The sequence below is a fragment of the Mixophyes fleayi genome, chromosome 4, assembly GCF_038048845.1.
Source record: "Mixophyes fleayi isolate aMixFle1 chromosome 4, aMixFle1.hap1, whole genome shotgun sequence".
NCBI classification, from domain to species: Eukaryota; Metazoa; Chordata; class Amphibia; order Anura; family Limnodynastidae; genus Mixophyes; species Mixophyes fleayi.
This window is the reverse complement of record NC_134405.1, coordinates 8,082,601-8,109,932: the sequence shown is the minus strand read 5'-3', so window position 1 is coordinate 8,109,932 and position 27,332 is coordinate 8,082,601. Positions and strand designations below refer to the sequence as shown.

Below are 27,332 nucleotides of genomic sequence, written 5' to 3'. Positions count from 1 at the left end.
GAAGTATGATTTACTTACAAATACAGATACTAGTAATAATCCAGCAGACTCTTCTACAACATCCAGTTACAGCACAAAACAAATATTTGGAAAAACATAAAATAATTGAAATTACATATCTTCCACTAAAAGTGCTGCTTTTAGGTCACTGTCCCGCTGTCCTGGAAGTAAGGACTGCTGGGATATATGTCAGCTCTGGTGAGCAGGCGCTGCCCACTTCTGCCAATGGTGTATGCAGCAATGCAGGTTTTTCTGTTGGAGGGAGGTCTAGAGCTTTTCATCTGCTAAGGACGCCCCCAGTGATGCAAGCCACACCCACAATGGTGTGGCCACGCCTCTTTGATGGCACTGCGCGGCTGTCACGGGCACTAGGAGTCTTTACCCAGGGATCACCAGATGGTAGGCTTACCAGAGCAATGTAGATGGTAATAGGGTACTCTGGTAGCTGGGTGATCACGGAACATGAAATGATGGCCGATGAGATGCTCAGGAAAGTCTATGACTAGCAACACTGGTAATAATGAGGTAATGATACACAAGGAACTGTAAGGACAAGGACACGTGAAGGTAGTCAGTGGTCTGCGATAGCAAGTTGTACCACTGCTAGAGTGAGGAGGAATGTCCAACAGAAACAAGGAGGTGATGAGAGTCAGCGGTCTGCGGGTAGCAAGTTGTACCGCTGTCTGAGTGAAGGAATGGAATCCAAGTGGAGGTATCCAGGTAGTCAGTGGTCTGCGGTAGCAAGTTGTACCACTGCTATGTGAGAGGATAATGGAACAGGTGATACCGGAAACAGGGATCAGTGGTCTGACATCAGCAAGTTGTACCACTGCATATATATGTGAGGAGGTGCACGGGGGAAGACTGCAACACAGGATATACACAGGCACCTTATACACGATCCACAGTAATATGCACAATATAGGTATATATATATGTAAATGACTGATCAGGTCTGCAATCTAGAAAGTCTCTTGAAGTAGTCCAGCACAATGATAACACAGTCAATGATGGCAATAGACTCAGCGGATAGCAGACTCCAGAGAGAACCAAACACAGTCCAGCAAGATATGCAATACACAGCACAGTCAATGAGAAGTATGCATACCGTGGTTCAGCAGTAGCAGTCAGATGGGATTGCAGCGGTACCTGAGCGGCTGGAGGCCGACTGGATAGGAAGTCCCTGGATAGGAGAAGCAGCGGTCTAGCAGGTGCAGCGCACAGGTGAGTAGACCGACAGGGACACGAATCCACAGGAGTCAGCAACACGTGGAACTGGACTCATAGGAAACCCAGGAGAATGGAGATGATCCAGCAGAGGGTAGTAGAAGAGATACAAATCCAATGCTGACAGGAGGGTAGAGGCCAGTGGAACACGTGAAGGCGTGGAGAGTGGATCAGCAGGAGATGGACGATAGCGCTGACCACAGCGGCAGGACTCAGCGGCACACGGAGGTAACCAGTAGCAACCACAGGAACCAACAGCGATGGGAAACAGGAGTGCAGCGCAGGGCAGGAGCTGTAGATAACGAAGTGTAGCAGATGGTAATGAAAAGCGGCAGTCTCGAGGAAGTCACAGCAAAGATGAGATGAGAGTGTAGTGCACGGAGGCAGCGGATAGTAATCAGCTGGCAGTCACGATGTTGAACACAGGCGAGTTGCAAGCAGGAGACTGTAGTGCACAGAGGCAGCGGATAGTAGTCAGCTGGCAGTCACGATGTTGAACACAGGCGAGTTGCAAGCAGGAGACTGTAGTGCACAGAGGCAGCGGATAGTAGACAGCTGGCAGTCACGATGTTGAACACAGGCGAGTTGCAAGCAGGAGACTGTAGTGCACGGAGGCAGCGGATAGAAATCAGCAAACAGACTTGATGAGAAGCAGGTGAGTGAGGTAAAAGCTGGAGTGCACGGAGGCAGCGGATAGCAATGAGCAAACAGTCACATTGATATAAAATAACGTTGAAGTGGTGTAGAAGACTGTAGTGCACGGAGGCAGCGGATAGGAATCAGCAAACAGTCATGATGATAAAGTTGATGGTAGAAGTGGTATGGAACCACAGTAGTAGAAGTGGTTTGGAAACCACAGGAATCAGCAGCGCTGAATACACGAGTAATACAGGAACACCTTCAGAGACTCATGAGGAATGAGACTCCAAGATCAGGCAACGTGGTGTTGACCACAGGTGCTTAATATAGGGAGGTTGCCTGATCTGCCAATTGAGTTAAAGGGGTATACACTGAAGTATAGAAAAGGGCTGCGCATGCGCAGACCCTCAGGATGGTGGACGACCACGGTTCCTAAATGTCCGGGAAGAGGCACTCACGGTCCGGTGAGTGACAGTACCCCCCCTTTTAAAGGTGGGCACAGAACGCCTGGAACCGGGCTTGTCCGGATTTTTGGAGTAAAACTTCTTCAAAAGAGCAGGAGCATTAAGATCTTCAGCTTTGATCCAAGAGCGCTCCTCAGGACCAAAGCCCTTCCAATGAACGAGGAAGTGGAGGACTCCTCGCGAAATTTTTGCATCTAGTACCTCGGTAATCTCAAAATCCTCCTCCTGATGAACTTGAACTGGCTGCGGAGCTGATGGAGTAGTTGAGAAACGGTTGATGATAAGAGGTTTGAGTAAAGAGACATGGAAGGCATTGGAAATCCGAAGATTCTTAGGAAGAAGAAGTTTAACACATACTGGATTGATTACTTGAATGATCCTATATGGACCAATAAAACGAGGGGCGAATTTCATAGATGGAACCTTCAAACGAATATTTTTGGTAGATAACCAGACACGATCTCCAATTTTTAGTGGTGGAATAGCCCGCCTCTTCTTATCTGCGAAAGACTTATATTTGTTAGATGTCTTCTTTAAACAGGTTTTGACCTGAGACCAGATATTTTTGAAGGTCTGACAAGCAGTCTCCACAGCAGGAACTTGGGTGGGAGGGAGGGCAGGAAATTCCGGAAAAGACGGATGGTGACCGTGAACCACCAGCACTTTTGAAGATGACTCCTGAGATCCATCTTCAACGTCCGATGACGTCACGAACGCCCGATGAGAAGGAAGGCGTTCAGACTGAACCTTATCACACAGATCCGTAGATGAAGGATCCTGTGGAGGAGGACCTGGTGGAATATACGAATGCTGTCTTTTGAATGAAACCATTTGAGAGAGACAACGATGATGACATTCAGCTCCCCAAGATGTAACTTGAGAAGTGCGCCAGTCAATCTGGGGAGAATGACATTGAAGCCATGGAAGGCCTAAGACAATCGGACTTGTCGTAACAGGAAGAATTAAAAACGAAATCTCTTCATGGTGTAGCCCACCAATCTGAAGCGTTACTGGAGACGTACTCTGGGTGATGAGACCATTGATGAGACGTGATCCATCCATAGCAGTCACAGTAATCGGTGTTTTCAAAGTAATCACTGGTAGGGACCATTGATTCACTAGGGATTTAGAAATGAAATTTCCTGCTGCTCCGGAATCAATCAATGCCTGTGACTCAAAGGATTTGGTAGCAAAGGAAATCGTAACATCAAAAGCGCAGGCTTTTAATTTCGTAGAAGATGGGGAGGACTCCAGGAACCCTAACCTTATCTCCCCAGTATTGGTTAGAGCCCGGCATTTCCTGGGACAAGAATTGAGCATATGCGTAGAATCGGCACAATAGATACAAAGTCTATTCTTTATTCTTCGGTCCCTCTCCTCTAAAGTTAATTTGGAGCGACCTATCTCCATGGGTATCACCGGAGATGAAGCTGGGTGAAATTGAGGATTTGAGAGAAGAGGTGTTTTAACCGAAGTTGTTTTCTCAGGTTCTCTTTCACGAAACCTCAGGTCTACACGATGGCAAAGAGAGATCAAATCTTCTAAAGAGGAGGGTAGTTCTTGTGAAGTCAGTGCGTTTTTAATTTTATCGGAAAGCCCCTGCCAGAAGGCGGCAATTAATGCTTCAGTGTTCCACTGAAGTTCAGAGGCTAAGATCCTAAATTGAATGACGTACTGAGCCACAGTGCGAGATCCTTGGCGAAGACGGAGGATGCTGGAAGCAGCGGAGGTCACACGACCTGGTTCATCGAACACACTTCGGAACGTAGAAATGAATTTGGCACTATCTTGTAATATTGGATCGTTCCTCTCCCACAGAGGGGAGGCCCAAGCCAGGGCTTGTCCTGAAAACAAAGAGATAAGATAGGCCACTCTGGAACGATGGGTAGAAAAATTTTGAGGTTGGAGCTCAAAATGGACTGAACATTGGTTAAGGAAACCCCTACAAGTTTTGGGGTCTCCATCGTACTTTGACGGAGTAGGCAGGTGAAGCGTGGAAGCTGTAGGCACCTGGGATGGCAATGGGGAAACGGAGGAAAGCACAGGAGCCTCAGTAGTAGCTGTCACAGTCTGTCCAGATGTTCCTTGGGAGGTTAATGACTGATAACACTGAAGTAACAGCTGTTGGCGGGCATCCTGTTGTTCCACACGGCTAACCAGATGTTGCAGCATCTCTTTGGCGGTAGGTTCCGCATCTGGGTCTGTCATGGCCTGATCTTACTGTCACGGGCACTAGGAGTCTTTACCCAGGGATCACCAGATGGTAGGCTTACCAGAGCAATGTAGATGGTAATAGGGTACTCTGGTAGCTGGGTGATCACGGAACATGAAATGATGGCCGATGAGATGCTCAGGAAAGTCTATGACTAGCAACACTGGTAATAATGAGGTAATGATACACAAGGAACTGTAAGGACAAGGACACGTGAAGGTAGTCAGTGGTCTGCGATAGCAAGTTGTACCACTGCTAGAGTGAGGAGGAATGTCCAACAGAAACAAGGAGGTGATGAGAGTCAGCGGTCTGCGGGTAGCAAGTTGTACCGCTGTCTGAGTGAAGGAATGGAATCCAAGTGGAGGTATCCAGGTAGTCAGTGGTCTGCGGTAGCAAGTTGTACCACTGCTATGTGAGAGGATAATGGAACAGGTGATACCGGAAACAGGGATCAGTGGTCTGACATCAGCAAGTTGTACCACTGCATATATATGTGAGGAGGTGCACGGGGGAAGACTGCAACACAGGATATACACAGGCACCTTATACACGATCCACAGTAATATGCACAATATAGGTATATATATATGTAAATGACTGATCAGGTCTGCAATCTAGAAAGTCTCTTGAAGTAGTCCAGCACAATGATAACACAGTCAATGATGGCAATAGACTCAGCGGATAGCAGACTCCAGAGAGAACCAAACACAGTCCAGCAAGATATGCAATACACAGCACAGTCAATGAGAAGTATGCATACCGTGGTTCAGCAGTAGCAGTCAGATGGGATTGCAGCGGTACCTGAGCGGCTGGAGGCCGACTGGATAGGAAGTCCCTGGATAGGAGAAGCAGCGGTCTAGCAGGTGCAGCGCACAGGTGAGTAGACCGACAGGGACACGAATCCACAGGAGTCAGCAACACGTGGAACTGGACTCATAGGAAACCCAGGAGAATGGAGATGATCCAGCAGAGGGTAGTAGAAGAGATACAAATCCAATGCTGACAGGAGGGTAGAGGCCAGTGGAACACGTGAAGGCGTGGAGAGTGGATCAGCAGGAGATGGACGATAGCGCTGACCACAGCGGCAGGACTCAGCGGCACACGGAGGTAACCAGTAGCAACCACAGGAACCAACAGCGATGGGAAACAGGAGTGCAGCGCAGGGCAGGAGCTGTAGATAACGAAGTGTAGCAGATGGTAATGAAAAGCGGCAGTCTCGAGGAAGTCACAGCAAAGATGAGATGAGAGTGTAGTGCACGGAGGCAGCGGATAGTAATCAGCTGGCAGTCACGATGTTGAACACAGGCGAGTTGCAAGCAGGAGACTGTAGTGCACAGAGGCAGCGGATAGTAGTCAGCTGGCAGTCACGATGTTGAACACAGGCGAGTTGCAAGCAGGAGACTGTAGTGCACAGAGGCAGCGGATAGTAGACAGCTGGCAGTCACGATGTTGAACACAGGCGAGTTGCAAGCAGGAGACTGTAGTGCACGGAGGCAGCGGATAGAAATCAGCAAACAGACTTGATGAGAAGCAGGTGAGTGAGGTAAAAGCTGGAGTGCACGGAGGCAGCGGATAGCAATGAGCAAACAGTCACATTGATATAAAATAACGTTGAAGTGGTGTAGAAGACTGTAGTGCACGGAGGCAGCGGATAGGAATCAGCAAACAGTCATGATGATAAAGTTGATGGTAGAAGTGGTATGGAACCACAGTAGTAGAAGTGGTTTGGAAACCACAGGAATCAGCAGCGCTGAATACACGAGTAATACAGGAACACCTTCAGAGACTCATGAGGAATGAGACTCCAAGATCAGGCAACGTGGTGTTGACCACAGGTGCTTAATATAGGGAGGTTGCCTGATCTGCCAATTGAGTTAAAGGGGTATACACTGAAGTATAGAAAAGGGCTGCGCATGCGCAGACCCTCAGGATGGTGGACGACCACGGTTCCTAAATGTCCGGGAAGAGGCACTCACGGTCCGGTGAGTGACAGCGGCGCTACATGGCTTCCCCTTGTACTCGACTATAGGAGTATATGCTATGGCTAAGATATAGTGCTATGGATTATTTCAGGGAGGGGCCCCAAACACATCAAATGATTCAGTTTTCTGGGGGTCGAGCAAGGTGCACCCCAAAACGCTCCCTTACCTATTACCATCTTCAGTAGGAAAAGCAACTGTTTCATCTGCAGGATATGTCATTTTGTTGCTCGAACCTTTGGGGACTCTGGTAGGCGCAATTGCTATTCCCCTGTATATGTGCTATCATTATACAAATTCATGTGATTTTATCATATCTGTTGAATGAGGATTGTCAATTTAAGAAATATGTTTATGTAATAAAGGGTAAAACCACTATATTCTTTTTGTGGTTACCTGAATTTCTGTTTGCATATTATTCCTGGTGATGAATTGGATCATATGAGGGCAAGACCCTGTCCTGAATATATTGGGTAGTTGAAACTATATGTTTTTGAAGGCTTTGAATATCCACGGGTTTATGTAAGTGACATTGCATGAGGGGCTCCGAAAGTAGGTGAAAGAGACTCCTATCTATTACCTTCTCATTTTGAATTTTATAAAGTGGTGCCTATGGTTTTTGCCTCTTTGAATATAGAAGTGACACCTTTCTAGTCTCTCTGGAATCACGCTTGTGCATGTGAGATGTTTAATGCACATGGTGGTGAGAAAATCCATTGAATGTATTACACTATTTTTTCCATTCTCTTTTCGTTTGGAAACATTTTTGAGTGAGACACCTAGGAACAATACAAGCAAAATTGTATTGATTTACATATGCATTGTGGACTATGGGATACGATTTAATCATTGCCAACTTTACTTTTTTCTTTGGCATTTGTTCATATATGTTTTGAGTGTACTTTTTGTGATGTGCCACTTATTGTTTCATTTTTACTAGCGACTTATGTAGTGTCTCTTGGTTTGTGGATCTGATATAGCTATCTTGCTTCTAATCATTAGAACTTTCTATGCATTGAGGGTCAGCGTTTATTGTCTGCATATTTTATTTTGTTTTTTAAGTATTCATTCTATAGGGTTTTTATGATTAATCCCTGTTAGATACAGACATGGGCTGATGACCCTGTGCACGGAATCCACAATTTACTATAATTTTTATACTCCCCTGACCTTGTCTTCTCCTGCTACTGCTTCAGCTCTAGTTTCTCTAACTTAGCCTTCCCATTCTCTGACCACAACATTCTTTCCTTCATGCTCACCTTACCTCATGCCCTCCCCCTCTACACCCAAATCCACAAGTACAAAAAAACACCTAAAGTCTCTTAAACCAATCAACATCTCATTGTCACTACAACAATTATTTCTCTTATGGCTGCATTATCCTGCCCTAGTAAAGCTGCATCTTTCTACAACAAAACACTCACTTCAGTCATAGACAATGCAGCTCCAGGTACCAAATAGAGTCTCCACCAATCCAGCCTCTTTCTCCAACTACCCCCCTATCTCTATCCTCCCCATTGCCTCCAAACTGCTTGAGCAATTAATGGGCAAACACCTGTCTCACTTTCTCTCCTCTCATTCCATTCTTGACTCTCTGAAATCAGACTTCCGCCTCCAACATTCTACTGAAACAACTCTCACAAAAATGATCAATGATCTACTAACTGCAAGGTATAAGTGTCATTTCTCCATAGTTATTGTTCTGGACCTTTCTTTTGACACTGTTAATCGCCATCATCTCCAACACACCATTCACTCCATTGGCCTTCATGACCCAGTTCTTTCTTGGTTCATTCGCTACCTATCGAACCACTCCTTTAGTGTTTCCTTTGCTGGCACATCATCCTTTCTACTCTGACTATCTGTTGGGCTTCCAGAAGGCTCTGTTCTTGTCCCTTTACTTTTTAATTGTACACCTCTCTTCTTGGGGCACTAATTTGTTCATTGACCTCCAGAACCACCGCTACGCTGATGACACCCAAGTCTATATCTCTTCCACTGACATCACCCCTTCTGTACATTCTTGTATATCCAACAGTCTTTCTGTTATCTCAACATTGATGTCCCACTGCTACCAATAGCTCAATATATCCAAAATAGACTTTATCATCTTCCCTCCTGCCAGAGTCACCAGCTCCCCTCAACTCTCCCTCACAGTCAATAATACCAAAATGTCCTCAGGTTCCCAAGCCCCCTGCCTTGGTGTTTTACTTGACGCCACCCTCTGTTTTGTTCATCACATCCAGACTTCTCCCAGTATTGTCGAATACCAAAACTCTTATCCATTCTCTCAACATCTCCCGTCTTGATTAATGTAACCTCCTGGTATCTGGCATTTCCAACACTCATGTATCCACACTTCAATCCATCCTTAATGCTGCTGCTAAACTGATCTTCCTCTCTCACAGCTACACATATGCTGCACCACTTTCCAAATCTTTACACTGACTGCCTGTATCCTTCAGAATCCAATTCAAATTACTCAACCTTACCTACAAAGCACTCAACAATACCACCCCATCATACTTATCATATCACATATCAAAATACTCTAACTCCCACCCTCTTAGATCTAATAACTCTGATCTGCTCTTGTCTCTGGTAACAACCTTTCACTCCCACCTACAAGCCATCTACTGTGCTGATCCCCACTTATGGAACTCCATGGCATGACCAATCAGACTTTGCCACATCCTTCAAATCTTTAGATATTACAAAGAACTAAGATAGTGCAACCTAGAAAGCTCCTAATGGTGGCAGCCTGAGATGTAGACCGGGTTTGTAACCCACAAACCAATTAATTCAGACCAAGAAAAGAATAGATAAACATCTCCTTTAAACAATGTGTGAACCAAGTACATAGGACTAACACATCACAAGTCCAGTAAATCATATAAATCATAAGTCTATATGTATATTGGACTTGTGATATGTTAGTCCTATGTATTTTGTTCATACATTGTTTAAAGGTTGTATAAAGGTAGTGTCTAGAGATGTTTATCTATTCTTTTCTTGGCCTGAAAAAAATATAAGTTCCACAATCAAAAACAAAATCTCCACATTATTAATACCAGCTTTTATTTAACATCAAGTGTTATAGAAACAGTTGTCAGTAACATAAATTGTAAATACATATATAGTGTGATCATGGTCCTTCAGTCTATATACAGGTCAGAACTGTATGATTTGGATCACTAAGAAAAATACAAGTAGCCGGGGAAGCAATGATTTATCCTTGAGCCTTATTTAATAACATGGTGTGAAGAACAAGGCTGTGCTATAACACATAGATACTAGATATCAGCTATTAACACTCTGGTTTCATCAAACCAACATCTATGGTGTTATGAATGATTGTTATAGGATACAGCAACCAGTGCTTTACTTGCACCATTTTACTAAATAACTCTTTCTGAGTACATCGTTCTCATAACAGAGGGAGGTAAAACAGTAATAGAAAGGTATAAGGGAAACATTAAGTAGATGTAACAGAGACCAACAGGAGCACATGTAGTGTGGAACAGAGCAGTGTGCAGTGTTAGTTTAGATATGATCAGTTATCATAGCTCTGCCTGTCATAGAAGAAATCCCAGTACTAAGAAGAGCTGCAGGAAATCTCTATGTAGACATTTGTTATCCTACTGGTCTCTGTACCTACATGAGCAGAGCAGCAGTATATTACAGAGCTCTGCAAAGGCTGCCCCATTTTCATTGTGTGTTTGTGTAGTGCAGCTCTAGTTCACAACAGTTGGACCATCCCTGAGGGAAAATGCCTCCAAGTCCACTTGTCAGACCCCTCTAATCTTTTCTCACATTTAACATGGCCTTGATGTTACTTAAAACACTTGCCACATTCAAAAATATGATTGCACATCCCTTGTATGGTTATTATGGAGATACACAGTGATAACGTGTTTATGATACATATGCTACATTCAGATTCTCAGGATAATTCTCATGCATGTATCTTCTGGTGAGTGACAAGTGATCTCCTTTCAATTAAACACTTGCTGCATTCAAAGCATTTAAATGGTTTATTTTCTGTGTGAATTGCCTGATTTTGAATTAGAGCTGACTTGTGGGTAATACACTTACTACATTCGAAGTATTTAAATATTTCTCCCCTGTGTGAATCCTCTCATGTGCAGCAAGAGCTGACTTGTCTCTAAAACACTTGCGACATTCAGAGTATTAAAATAGATTCCCTCCTGTGTGAACCCTTTGATGGTTTTTAAGAGTTGCCAATTGGGTAAAACACTTACTACATTCAGAGCATTTAAATGGTTTCTCTCCTGTGTGAATCCTCTGATGTGCAACAAGACTTGAATTCTCGGTAAAACACTTGCTACATTCAGAGCATATAAATGGTTTCTCTCCTGTGTGAATCCTCTTATGTACAACAAGAGCTGAACGATTTGTAAAACACTTGCTGCATTCAGAGCATTTAAATGGTTTCTCTCCTGTGTGAATCCTCTGATGTGCAACAAGATTTGAATTATCGGTAAAACAGTTGCTACATTCAGAGCATATAAATGGTTTCTCTCCAGTGTGAATCCAGTGATGTTTTACAAGATCTGACTTTTGGGTGAAACACTTGGAACATTCAGTGCATTTAAAGGGTTTCTCTCCTGTGTGAATCCTGTGATGTTTTACAAGACCTGACTTTAGAGGGAAACGCTTGGAACATTCAGAACATTTAAATGGTTTCTCTCCTGTGTGAAACCTCTGATGGACAATAAGCTTTGATTTACATGAAAATGTTTTGTCACATTCAGAGCACAGATAGGGCTTCTCTTCTTTTAGATTCATCATGTGTTTTACAACAAATTAGTTGCAGAAATGTTCTCCTTTTCAGAAGTGAAGTTGGCTGCTATACAGAAGAATTGATCACTGTAGTATATGTGACTTGTAGGTGATTGTTTTGGAACTCTCAGATGCTCAGAGAACAAGGATCTTTTGAAGATGTCTTCTGTTATTAATGGGAATCCTGCTCATTAATTCACCTGTAAGCAAAAAGAAAGTTAAAATTTAGCAGCCTAATCATTACAATAATGAAACTAGTTTAACAATAGCCGTGTTATATTGGATAAGCAATACTATTTTTTTTATACCCTTACAACTATGACACCGACATTGACAATTGTTTTTGTGTACATTGACACAGAAACATACATATTTAATAGTAAACTGTGAAGTCCTATCTGTACACTCACACAAGACAAAAAAGTTGTGATATATCCACACAGGAGATAATAGACTTGCCACAGACTTACTATTATTAACAGTTTACATATTAAGATGTAGGTGTTGCTCACCTGAGTAAAATTCACACCAAGTTCACTAAAAAAAATATAAAAATGAGGCTTTCTGGAGTAATGTAAATATATAACTAGTAAATCATACGGCAGCACCCTAAAGGGGGGCCCTGCTCAGTACTAGTAATGTGTACTTAATAAAGTGACCACTCAGTGCATATCTATATATAGTTATAAGAACAACATTTGTGGCGCTAAGTGATTACCCAATATCAGAGATAAACACCTTCACCTGTTCCAGTAATACATCTGCAAAGTATCACACAAGAAAAAGCACAAAACTATGTATTGAACACATTTAAATAAACAGTGATGTGCTCTAATCAATATCCGTATACCAAAGGAAATTAGATATAAATCTTATCTGAGATATCTGTTGTCTTCTGGAAGTATTTGGCTAAAGAATATCTTCAGAAAAATTATGTTGTGCTCATAAAAAAAATGTAATATCATAGTGTAGCACTTTGGTGCTTTTCAATGTGTGATTTTATATATATATATATATATATATATATATATATATATATAGATGCATAGATAAAAACAAATTATAACAAACTATATATAATAAATATATATATAACAAAATTTTGCTTATAAGATTACGGTAGAACAATTTATAGCAATACAACAAATACAGCATAGTATCTCCAAATATGTATGTATGCATGTAATATTGTTATGTATAATATAATTACCTTATTCTGAAGATTTCTCCTTCTATCTCTTTCCCTCCTGATCATTCTTACTGTTCCATCCTTCCAGCTCTCCAGCCACCAACTCACTAACACTGGGCTGATACTGCCTATTTATAGTCATTCCTCCCCATCTCTCTTCAATAGTTCCCGGGATGACCAGAAGGTTCTCAGACTGTTTGTCTTCAGGTCTCTCATGTAAATCTCACTGACATGTAAATGAGGTATAAACATTCCTATGGTCACTAAATACAAAAGAAAATTATAATTAGACCTCAGCATGAGGTAAAATCTTCTAATTAGATCATCACAGTTCCTGACATCCTGTTATGTCAACAAATGGACCTTTGTTTAGGATTTGTCTATTGTGTAGGCAGAGTGTGAGCATAAAGACCTGTTCTACATCTCAGTAGTAACTCTGATATCAATATTATCCATTGTTAAAAATAAACTATAACCAAAGATATAATTAAATTATATATAACAATTTAATTTTTAAAGGCAGATTATTAATGATATTCATCTAAATAAAGCCAGAATGATAGATACAATAGAACCTCATTTAAAACTATCAAATCCATTTTACACAATAAAAAACGAATTTCCAATTATTATAATGCAGGTGATAGCACCCTCAGGATCATGATTCAAAGATTATATATACAATTATTAGAACTAGCCAATAATAGTGATCATATATCAGATGAGCTAATGTCACTCGAGTTCACTTTGCAATGTCATTCATGGAATCTGGGATCATAAGGAGACAGTCAGTATAAAGGTGATAAATGTTAAGATCTAAATTTCTTCAATTACCAGTGTTCTGCCTTAAAATGACAGGAAAAATAGGCTCACAATACAAATCGAATTTCTCAGACCTTATGTCCCTCCAAGTACTGTAAACTATGGAGACTATAGTAAGAACCTTGACACGTTTCTGTGCTGTTGGACTTTCATCAGAAGGATGAATCCAGGTGATACAGTCTCAGTATTTATATGTGATGTATTCAATCACATCTGATCACTAATCACCTGTACAACGGAAAGACGGATGTCCAAATTTGTAAGGATTACTATAAGGCTCTATGATATTTAAGATATAAAATTAGAACATATATTAGTGTTACATTTTTTTCTATATAAAGTATGTATCAAGGGATCTGACTTGTATCTATCATCTAAACATCAGTAAAACAGATAATCACGTATGGAATAATAACAGCTCAGAGTAAAGTGCTGATTATCAGAGTATGTACAAAGTTGTGAGAACAAAGAGAAACTCTGATTAGAATAATAGACCCATGTAATTTAAACAAGAATAGATGAAACAACGGTGACAAGAGGCACAACTAAATGTATCACATATATGTATCACAATACACTAAGTGGAAGCAACAATGTGTCACATTACATCACATAAATACAATGGGAGCGTCGATGTATCACATGTGTCAGATGAAGTAAATAAATACATAAGTCAGCGGCAGCAGATAAACAGATGATCCTCAGTCAGCCACAAGTCTACATTGGTAAAAGGCAACAGCTAGAGGTTAAATAATATCTACCAGTTAAGTAATATAGAAGATCTAATAAAAATACAAAATATTAATAGCTAATTAATGTTTTTTTATAGTGAGATTCAGAACACATTAATTGTATGACTTATAATACAGTGTGTTAGTAATTACACTGAGGCAGAGTTTGCTATTGAATTGCTCTCAGGACTAGCAGGACCTCCTGTGGTTCTGTACACTGTGCACACAATATCCAGGCTGCTGACTACACAATAGAATGATGACCAAGGATGAATAACTGTATTAGGACATAAGGCTGCTGCAAACACAATCTTAGTATAGTAACAGAATGTAACAGTCTGCATACACTCACTAATAACTATGTACATTTTACCATCTTAGTTATAACATTACACAACTAATAACTGTACTCACAGTCTGCCATTTAACTTACACACGACAGTTACTGAATACACATTGCCAGCTTGTTACATGTCATCCACCTGGTGTTTTTTAAACATTACAGCCTGTTTCATACAGGAATAAAATATCAATGTCATTTACATATTTATATATATACATATATTCAAAAACCAGCTGATCTCAGAATAAGTTATTATTTGAATCTGGATATAAGTACACTATGTCTAAACAGTACTTGTTGTATGTTATACAGACAGAACACACTTAATACAACCTTAATACTATAATCATTAATAAAAATATCAATCTAAATATATATTTTATTATTATTATTACATGATACCATAGTACTGGTATAAAATATATAGATATATTACACACATGATACCACAGTACTGATAGAGAATATATAGATATATTACATACATGATATCACAGTACTGATAGAGAATATATAGATATATTACACACATGATACCACAGTACTGATAGAGAATATATAGATATATTATACACATGATACCACAGTACTGATAGAGAATATATAGATATATTACACACATGATATCACAGTACTGATAGAGAATATATAGATATATTACACACATTATACCACAGTACTGATAGAGAATATATAGCTATATTACATACATGATATCACAGTACTAATAGAGAATATATAGATATATTACACACATGGTACCACAGTACTGATAGATAATATATAGATATATTAGACACATGATATCACAGTACTGATAGAGAATATATAGATATATTAGACACATGATACCACAGTACTGATAGAGAATATATAGATATATTACACACATGATATCACAGTACTGATAGAGAATATATAGATATATTACACACATGATACCACAGTACTGATAGAGAATATATATATATATTACATACATGATACCACAGTACTGATAGAGAATATATAGATATATTACACACATGATATCACAGTACTGATAGAGAATATATAGATATATTACACACATGATACCACAGTACTGATAGGGAATATATAGATATATTACACACATGATACCACAGTACTGATAGAGAATATATAGATATATTATACACATGATACCACAGTACTGATAGAGAATATATAGATATATTACACACATGATACCACAGTACTGATAGAGAATATATTATTTCCAAACTACATTTACTATATTATCATGTAATCAATGGTTGGCTCATGGAACTATTTGGTCTTAATCTTAAGTAATTGTGCAACAAAAGCTTCCTTTTAAAATTATGGGAGAATTCAATTATTCCTATACTTACATAAATGGCTCATACAGTGTGGAAGAAAACCTAGAAATGTCCATTAATATATTTATACATATATTACAAATTTACATTAATATTTAGTTATTCCTCCTTATCTCTCCTCAGTAGGTCCCCGGATGACCAAAAATATATTCTCAGTCTGTTTGTCTCCAGGTAATATTTAAATTATTGTTTCATAAAATGTGTGAGTTTTCCTTCATCAATGCGCAGTCTTATGTAAACATCACTGACATGTAAATTAGATATAAACATTACTAAGGTCACTTACTACAAAGGAAAATTCTAATTAGACCTCAGCAGGTGGTAAAATCTTCTAATTAGACCTCACAGTTCCTGACATCCTGTTATGTCAACTAATGGACCTTTTGTTTAGGATTCACCTATTGTCTATGCAGAGGGTGTGAGCAGAAAGACCTGTTCTATGTATCAGCAGTAATTCTGATTTCACTATGATTTACTGATAAAAATAAGACATAACTCACAGACTTTTTTTATTGCACTGTAAGGACGCACATCTGGGACATGATTCAAAAGGACACCCCTTTATCCTAATAATAATCATACTAATATTACTACTAATAATAATAATAATAATGTCATGTTTCTGAAATTACTACATTCATAGACTAGATCACATACTTCAGCAGATACTTGAATAAAAATGACTTAAAGAAACATTACTTGTTGCTTATTTAAGCATTTTATGTATGTGAAAAATGGTTTCCAAAACAGCGTCTTGTGCACAGATCATACAGCTGCTCTTGATTCAATAACAAGCACTAAAAGGGAATCTAAGCAGCTTGGTCCTCTGTTGTTTGCTGACAGTGTACAATCCACATCCCCTCTGTGGACATTACCTGGATGGTGATGAAACCGGTCAGGACATTTTTATGACATATTGTTGGAGCTCATGAAAGGATCAAAGAAATTCATTGTGATTCACAGGCTGAATTGTACATTTATACCATTGTCATCGGTTGCAGTATAAACCACGGTGGATCTTCTCTGCAGCTCACTCCTAGGCTGGAGCTGCCTCCTTCCCACAAGATGGAGACGGCTATCAGTGAGTACATTGGTGACGCTAATTACACCTATCTGTCGGTCACAGAAGAGACCCGTGCCCACCGCTGCTTACGGTTACATGGGATCCCTGCCAGACAGCTTACTTCAACTGTCCAGTTTCACATGCAGGAGGCTTCACCCCTAACCTGGAATAAGGAACTTAATCTACACAATGCTGCAATTTAACGTTGGATAATAGAAAACTATAAACACTGTATTACTAGACGTGATCATATTTTCCTATGACATTGCAAACAGCCTAAAGTGGTTCTGAATATATTTATTTTTGGGTGTGAGCAGAAAGATCTGTTTTACATATCAGCAGTTTCTCTGATTTCAATATATTTCATCATAAATAATTAGACATAAAACACACATATACATCTACAATGATTATGGTAATATGTTTAGCACAGTGATACATGTTTATATTTAGTGTAGGAACTGTCCAGAAAGGGCAGACTTCAGTGTGAGTTGGTCATTTTCTCAATACAGATTACAGCTTAAATATCATTAATAATGTGGTTGGTGAGTGCAGAGGATTCTGTGTTTATGTAAATAGATCCTGTATATTACAAGCAGGACAACACTCAGAATGAGCACAAAATCATAGTTATTAGGTTAATCCAACTGATTAACGAGTTGATACAAAAGACCACAAGAAGTGACAAAAGGACGACCTCTGGATTAACTTGTTGCTGAAATGGATTAACCTAATAAATATGATTTTGTGCTCATTCTGAGTGTTTTCCTGATTGTAATATACTATATTATGCTCCCTGCCTCTGCACCTGATCTGTACAAGATACAAGTGAGTGCTGCTGCCCTTATTATGTGTATACTATATAATATATGGTATAATATATATATTAGGTGATGTAAAGTTATCTGTCTTGTTTCCCCAACCTCTCCTGTGTCCTATTATCTCTCCCCTGGTAACACTCGCAGTAGACAGTTCCGCTTCAGAATATAATTCATACTCCTTACCTACAAAGCCCTCGACCACATCGCTCCGCACTACATATTCAAGCTAATTTCCACACACACTCCCTCCCACCTGCTCCACTCAGCCAATGACAGCAGCCCAACCTCCTCACTGATTCCCTCTTCCAACTCCCACCACCAGGATTTCTCCCGTGCTCTTCCCAACCTCTGTAATACATCCCCACTCCAAATTACACTATCAATCAGTGTCAAAGCCATTCCTTAAATCTCATGTTTACATTCAATCCTACCAGCCCTCCTCCTAACTCTCCCACCTCTCCTTCCCCTACCTCAGCTGACCCAACTCTGTTTCACCTACTCTGTGTCCACCCATCCCCTCTAGAATGTAAGCTTTCATGAGCAGGGTGCTCCCTCCTAGTGTTTTCCTTATATCATTATGTTGTTTTGTTGTTTGAATTTATGTTATATTGTCAACTTTGTTCTTATTGTTTTGTCATTGTGCTGTATGTTCTAACCTCCTGTGCGCAGCACTACAGATATAATAGTAACATTTAGTTGTTATACATACTTGCAGACCTAAAACACATCACTTAGTCCTTTAATAAATCATATCAGTTTCATGTGTGATGCTTTTTAAGCTTCGCTACATATATCTTTTTTAATAAACATTATGGTATTATGGATTTTCCTGGTGCTCCGAGTGCATCACACAGAGACTTGTGTACTTTACACAACAAGGGAAATGATTAGTTTGGAGAAAACACAGAGCATGAAACATATGTCTATGGAGATGCTTCATGTCACACTGCACCAGCAATGGTCCTTCATCGTGTAACAATGCATTGCATGGAGCCCCACAGCAGCTGGGCCTGTGTGCTTTCACTGCCAGGGACGATTCTTAGTCTGCCCTGTGTGTATACTATATAATACCCGCTGTACTGTGTAGTATTACCTCCCCTGTGTAGTATTACTTCTCTCCTGTGTATTGTTACCTCTTCTGTGTACTATTACCTCTCTCCTGTGTACTATTACCTCTCCTGTGTACTATTACCTCCCCTGTGTACTATTACCTCTCATGTGTATTATTACCTCTCATGTGTATTATTACCTCTCCTGTGTACTATTACCTCTCCTGTGTACTATTACCTCCCCTGTGTACAATTACCTCTTCTGTGTACTATTACCTCTCCCCTGTGTACTATTACCTCTCCTGTGTATTATTACCTCTCCTGTGTACTATTACCTCTCACCTGTGTACTATTACCTCTCCTGTGTACTATTACCTCTCCTGTGTACTATTACCTCTCACCTGTGTACTATTACCACTCACTTGTGTACTATTACCTCTCCTGTGTACTATTACCTCTCCTGTGTACTATTACCTCTCACCTGTGTACTATTACCTCTCATGTGTACTATTACCTCTCCTGTGTACTATTACCTCTCCTGTGTACTATTACCTCTCACCTGTGTACTATTACCACTCACTTGTGTACTATTACCTCTCCTGTGTACTATTACCTCTCCTGTGTACTATTACCTCTCACCTGTGTACTATTACCTCTCCTGTGTACTATTACCTCTCCTGTGTACTATTACCTCTCACCTGTGTACTATTACCACTCACTTGTGTACTATTACCTCTCCTGTGTACTATTACCTCCCCTGTGTACTATTACCTCTCCTATGTATTATTACCTCTACTGTGTAATATTACCTCTACCCTGTGTACTAGTACCTCTCCCCTGTATACTATTACATCTCCTGTGTACTATTACCTCTCCTGTGTACTATTACCTCCCCTGTGTACTATTACCACTCACTTGTGTACTATTACCTATCCTGTGTACTATTACCTCCCCTGTGTACTATTACCTCTCCTGTGTACTATTACCTCTCCTGTGTACCATTACCTCTCCTGTGTACTATTACCTCTCACCTGTGTACTATTACCTCTCCCCTGTGTACTATTACCTCTCTCCTGTGTACTATTACCTCTCCTGTGTACTATTACCTCTCCTGTGTAGTATAACCTCCCCTGTGTACTATTACCTCTCCTGTGTATTATTGCCTCTCCTGTGTATTAATACCTCTCCTGTGTACTATTACCTCCCCTTTGTACAATTACCTCTCCTGTGTACTATTACCTCTCCTGTGTACTATACCTTTAGTCTGTGTACTATTACCTCTCACCTGTGTACTATTACCTTTCCTGTTTACTATTACCTCTCCCCTGTATACTATTACATCTCCTGTGTATTATTGCCTCTCTTGTGTATTATTACCTCTCCTGTGTATTATTACCTCTCCTGTGTACTATTACCTCTCCTGTGTACTATACCTTTACCCTGTGTACTATTATCTCTCCTGTGTACTATTACCTCTCCCCTGTGTACTATTACCTCTCCCATGTATACTATTACCTCTTTTGTGTATTATTGCCTCTCCTGTGTATTATTACCTCTCCTGTGTACTATTACCTCTCCTGTGTACTGATACCTCTCCTGTGTACTATTACCTCTCCCCTGTGTACTATTACCTCTCCTGTGTACTATTACCTCTCCTGTGTATTATTACCTCTCCTGTGTATTATTACCTCTCCTGTGTACTATTAACTCTCCTGTGTACTATTACCTCCCATGTGTAATATCACCTTTACCCTGGTAACAAACATAATGGACAGTTCTGTTTGTGAAATTACTCACTTTCCCGTCATCCCTACACTAGATCACATACTGCAGCAGATATTTGAATAAAAATGACTTAAAAAATTGCTTGTGATATACAGATATACAACACAACAAGACAATAAAGCATTTAACGGCATGCAGGATATTTACACCAATATATTTCAATGCCAAATTTACACTTCATGGAGCAAATGTATGAAATTATCTATCACTTTGTCTGAAATACATCAGTATAAAAACAGGGATTGGAAGTCAGTCACCCACCCATTCACTTGTACAGGTCACTATCAGAGAACAGCTCAGAATACCTGATAGATGACATGGATTAGGGGCAAGGATAGAAGAACATGAGGCTCTCTGTACTAGTGTTTTCCTTATGTAATTATGTCATTTTGTGAATTATGATTATATAGTTATGTAAAATTGTGTTTGCATTTATATAATATTGTCACATTTGTACTTAACTTAGTTTGCCATTTTGTTGTATGTTCTAACCTCCTGTGTGCGACGCCACAGATCCCTTGTGGTGCCTTATAAATAAAGGATAATAATAATTTTAAAAACAAAGTGACCATAAAAGGACATAATTGGCAAAGCTAACAGAGCGAGGACCCCGTAAGTGAAGTATATGAAAGCGACCACACGCAGCTGACAATCCTAATATAATGTGAAGACTGTTATTATGACAATAATGTGAGTGACCACTAGGGGGTGCAGCTAGAGGATTGTGGCACAGTGGAAGTATAATACTTTTATATAAGACACATAAAGCCAAGGTGACTACTAATATCCATATTACAGGTAAATTGTACAGCGACAAATAAAAGTCCCAAAATTCAGGTCAGTAAGTACGCCTCGTTGGAATTTAATGAATCCAAGTTTATGCAACCTTCTGTTATCTAAGCTTGTTGACTAGAAAGGAGTAAGCTTAGTCTGGTTTATCATAGAAGTGCTACTGCATTTTTTAAGGTTAATGGCAGCCTTTTTAGAAAGTAGAGTGTTACATTGTTCCTTAAGTGTGTTGTTTATGTTATAAAGAGGTCAGGAGAAGGACTGGATGAGCAGTGATCCAAGTTGTTTCTCTAAATTTTACATTTCTAAGGTTGATATTTTTCTAGAGCATAGATGCCGCCTTAATGAGAGACCTCAGATATAGATTTGTGTGTTTCACAGACTATCTCTGAAGGTAAGTACCGAGTGTCATGACTAACTCTTCCCCTCCATACATCTCTGACCTCATCAAGAGATAGACTCCAGCTCAACCACAGTGTTCTACCTCTGACCTTCCACTTTCTCCCGCTGTTAAACCTTCTACCGCTCCCATTTCTAGGACTTCTTCTGATCTGCTCCCAACCAATGGAATTCCTTTCAAAACTCATCTCTTCAAGCTTGTCTACCATACTCCCTCCTAGACCATCATGTCCACTCCAACTATTTCTTCTGTCGACTTCTGTCGACTAATCTCTCATTACTCCCTCCTTCTAGAATGTAAGCTATCATGGGCAGAGTCCTCTTTTCCCTAAATCTCATGTCTGTCAGTCTCATATGACTCTGATATGGCAAAGTTTTCAGTTGTTTGTTCACTCTCACACCAAGGAACTCATACTTGTATCCATACTAGCCGTATGCCAGCTCATGACTATCCATGTACATGTTGCTATATTTAATTGTATTTATGCATCAGCTAATATATTTATTATATTCTGTTTGTCATATCTGTAAGATGTATATCATATTTGTAAGCTGAATGTGCGTCACTATGGAATCTGTGGTTCGCTATATATAAACAATGATGATGAAAATGAGGAATGTCGTCAGAAGTAAAAAAATCAAAGAAGTCTTTGATGCAGGCTTCAATTTCGAGAGCTAAAGATCAAATTGAAAGGAGTGATTAATCCAACCGCATTCAATATTGTTGTGGGGTGTTAATGAAATGATGAGAAAACCCCCCACAATGTGTCTGTTAAATGGGAATGATCTATGGGAAGGTTGTCTTCTGCATGAAAAGGGAGTCCATAAAGGGCATATCTATATGGGAGTAGACTTGGTGAGTACAGAATAGTTATTATGTATTTTTATTTTTTTCATGCAAATTATGCAGTTCAAGTAGGGCAGTAATTTAATGCAAGGGCCGGGAGGTGGTCTGAGGGTATTGCGGGGTACTGGATCTGATGGATATGTGTATGTATATATATATATATATATATATATATATATGTAATGGGGAGATGTTAGTATAGTGTACTAAATTATCCACCATTACACAGTGAGTAGTTGTTTCTCTCTAGGACAGGAGACAAGGAGAGACAGCAGCTACCAGGGAACACTATGTATATTTCCTTCTACTCAGCAATTACTGATTATCAGTAAGACCCTGTGCCTGATTCATCAAGTCATGTAAACTGAGAGCAATGTGCTCTTTAATTTAAAGTGTCCAGTAATCAGTTCTGCAGACTCCTGAGTTCAACAATTAACGGATATGAAAAACCTATTCAATTAATGTCACCTGTTAATAATATAGGCATTAATAAAAAAAAATATATTTTTTTTCCCCCCAAATGAAATACATTTATTAGGATTTTTGTAATGTCTATTGAACATAAAATAAATTTTTACAGTTCCTCCTGATTGCAAACACATGTTATATCATGCTTACGAGACTGTCATCACTAGTAATCTAGTAACTAGTAACCTAAACTAGTCTTGTAGCTGGAGCAAGAGATACAGCAGATAATCAAGTACCTGAGAAATTCCCAGAGTTTGAATCTGATTTGGCTCTGTGTACTCGTGTTTGGCACGTCCTTACTGTACATAGAATAAAGGAGAACGCTGCTTCCCTTCCAGGAATTCTAACCTGTAGTAAGTGTTCTGTGCATATGCAGATGAATTGAACATTGCTGTGTTTAGTTGTGAATGGTCCGGATATGGGCATTCACAGATTAAAATTGCGGATTATACGCGTACAATTGGCATTTAAATTCTTTGATGAATCAGACCCTGTGTTTATATTTCAGTTCAGGCAAAAAAAGCACATTGCTAATACATTTGCTGTGTGTTAATGTGTTTGTTGCTGTGTTTTCATCATTGGTTACCATATTGTCAGCATGGATGACCACCTAATTATCACCCCTGGTTCCATCTTCTAAAATGCAGAAGAATGTACAATACTCATTACTACTGAAATATATATTAGTTCCACATTTAAAAACAGAATCTCCACATTTTTTTATGTCAGTTTTTATTAAACATCAAGTGTGATAGAAATAGCTTCCAGTAACATAAATGGTAATTACAGATATTGTGTGAACATGGTCCTTCAGTCTATATACAGGTCAGTACTGTCTGATGACAATGACTATACTATACTATACTATACTATACTATACTTTTGAAGGACCTTTACAGGTACCCTGGGGAATAATGTGTTTTTCCTGGGAGTTATTTAATTACATAGTGTGAAGAACAAGGATTGCTATAACCCATAGCAACCAGATATCAGCTATTAGCAGTCATCATACCAGCAAATGTGATGATCTGATTGGCTGCTATGGCATATAGCAACCAGTAATTTTTGTGCAACGTTTACTAAATAACTTTTTCTGAGTACATAGTTGTCATAACAGGTAGAAATAAGACAGTAATAGAAAAGCATGAGGGAAAGAACATGGAGGCTATAACATAGACTAATAAACTCACATGTATTGTGAAATAGGGCAGTGTGATGTGTTCCAGTAGAAATATTCAGTACTCAAAGCTTTGTCCTTTTTTCAGAAAAACTTGTTACATTAAGAACATTCAGAACATTTATATGGTTTATACTGTGTGAATTCTCTGATGTGCAACCAGCTTTGATTTCTGGGTAAAACACTTGCTACATTCAGAGCATTTAAATGGTTTCTCTCCTGTGTGAATCATCTGATATTTTACAAGATCTGACTTTTGGATAAAACACTTGCTACATTCAGAGCATTTAAATGGTTTCTCTCCTGTGTGATTCCTCTGATGTGCAACAAGTTTGATTTCTGGGTAAAACACTTGCTACATTCAGAGCATTTAAATGGTTTCTCTCCTGTGTGAATACTCTGATGTGCAACAAGATTGGAATTCTGGGTGAAACACTTACTACATTCAGAGCATTTAAATGGTTTTTCTCCTGTGTGAATCCTCTGATGTTCTACAAGATCTGACTTTTGGGTAAAACACTTACTACATTCAGAGCATTTAAATGGTTTTTCTCCTGTGTGAATCCTCTTATGTTGTACAAGATTTTCCTTTTGGGTAAAACACTTACTACATTCAGAACATTTAAATGGTTTCTCTTCTGTGTGAATCCTCTGATGTCTAAGAAGATTTGAATTTTTGTTAAAATACTTGCTACATTCAGAGCATTTAAATGGCTTTTCTCCTGTATGAATCCTCTAATGTTCTACAAGATCTGACTTTTGGGCAAAACACTTGCTACATTCAGAGCATTTAAATGGTTTCTCTCCTGTGTGATTCCTCTGATGTGCAACAAGTTTGATTTCTGGGTAAAACACTTGCTACATTCAGAGCATTTAAATGGTTTCTCTCCTGTGTGAATACTCTGATGTGCAACAAGATTGGAATTCTGGGTGAAACACTTACTACATTCAGAGCATTTAAATGGTTTTTCTCCTGTGTGAATCCTCTGATGTTCTACAAGATCTGACTTTTGGGTAAAACACTTACTACATTCAGAGCATTTAAATGGTTTTTCTCCTGTGTGAATCCTCTTATGTTGTACAAGATTTTCCTTTTGGGTAAAACACTTACTACATTCAGAACATTTAAATGGTTTCTCTTCTGTGTGAATCCTCTGATGTCTAAGAAGATTTGAATTTTTGTTAAAATACTTGCTACATTCAGAGCATTTAAATGGTTTTTCTCCTGTGTGAATCCTCTTATGTTTTACAAGATTTGCCTTTTGGGAAAAACACTTACTACATTCAGAGCATTTAAATGGTTTCTCTTCTGTGTGAATCCTCTGATGCCTAAGAAGATTTGACTTTTTGCTAAAATACTTGCTACATTCAGAACATTTAAATGGTTTTTCTCCTGAATAAATCCTCTTATGTTTTACAAGATTTGCCTTTTGGGTAAAACACTTATTACATTCACAGCATTTAAATGGTTTCTCTTCTGTGTGAATCCTCTGATGTCTAAGAAGATTTGACTTTTTGTTAAAATACTTGCTACATTCAAAGCATTTAAATAGTTTCTCTCCTGAGTGAATCCTCTGATGTCTTGCAAGTTTTGATGTTTGGGTAAAACATTTGTTAATTTCAGAGCATTTAAATGGCTTCATTTTGGTGTGAGTCCTCTGATGTTTGGTCAATTGTGATTTATAACTTTTGTCACATTCAGCGCACAGATAGGGATTATGTCAAATTATGGAGCAAGAACTTATTTCTAGAAGGAATTTTCTATTGAAAAATAAAATTAGATTGTGTGAACCAGAAATAGTTTATGAAGAACTAATGTCTGTAGTCTATATGAATTGTCGATGAGGGTATATTTTTGGAATGTTCAGAGTACAAGGTGCTTTCAGAAACGTCTCTTGTTTTTAGAGTGATCCTGTTCATTAATTCACCTGTAAGAAAAAAACATGTTTATATAAAGAAGCCTATAACAACTATTAATCTATTTTAATAGTAGTAGTGTTATATTGTGTAAGGAATACAAAGATATTTTATACACTAACAAATATGACCCAATCATTGACCATTGTTTTTATTTTTGTGTACAATGCCAAACAAACATAAATTCTTAAAACAAAACTGTGAAGGATTATCTGCACACCTACACAAAATTAAAACCTGTGATATATCTGCACAGATGATGAAGTACTCACCACCTTCTCCCTATTAAATTAAGTAATTTACATATTTTTTGTAGGTAATGTTTCTGTGAAAAAAATTTAACAATAATTACACAACTGAAAAAAAGGTTTTCAAAATGAGGCAAAAAATCATTAGACAGCATCTTAAAAGTTGCTCCTATCCAGTACTAGAAAGGTATACCTGTAAAAGTGGCCACTGACTGCATATATTTTTTATAATTTGGCTCAGGAAACTATTTGGGCCTAATTCTTAAACAATTGTGCAACAAAGTTGGCATTTAAGATTATGATGATGATATTATTCCTGTCCTCACATATATGGCTTATACAATTTAGGAGAAAACCTAGAAATGTCCATCGATATATTTGCAAATATATTATCAGTGTAATCAATGTAACAAAATCTAAAATCTACAAAATTTTAATTGGACAATGACCTAAAACCCTTATTACACACACTAAATTAGATCACTTAAAAATTCTCAGATGAAATCTATCTTAATGAAATATTAATTCCTAATTATTTTTTGTCTTTAATTTAATTTCTTAAATATTTGTGAAGAGATTTGCTGCTCCAAAAATAAATTACTGTCTAAAGATTTAACCACCAAAAAAAAGATAAAAATAATCGCAATAAATACATTTTTTTATTAATATCCAAACATACTAAATTAAAGTAAAATCCATCTAATTAAATAAAAAATAGAAAAAGCAACCAATTGCCTTTTCATTATAAAATAAAATGATTAATAATTCTGGTGGAGCAAACACTGAAGTATTCTCATTTATTAATATTTCATGAATTGTGTAAATAGTTTTTAATCACGGATATATCCTATACAAAGTAAAATTCACTCCAAGTGCTAATTGCAGGTATTCTTCTGTTAGACTGTTAGGGAGTAAATAACTTCCCTCTTACATTTCGGAGGCATAGATGGTATCATTGAGCTTTCAGAGCCAATTAAAATCAGTTATGCTACTAATATA

At 38.6% G+C, this 27,332-nt stretch overlaps 1 pseudogene; it reads right to left on the bottom strand.

The window, feature by feature from the left end:
- LOC142149624 (uncharacterized) overlaps window positions 1-27,332 on the bottom strand; it is a 168,859-nt pseudogene that overhangs the window by 75,853 nt on the left and 65,674 nt on the right.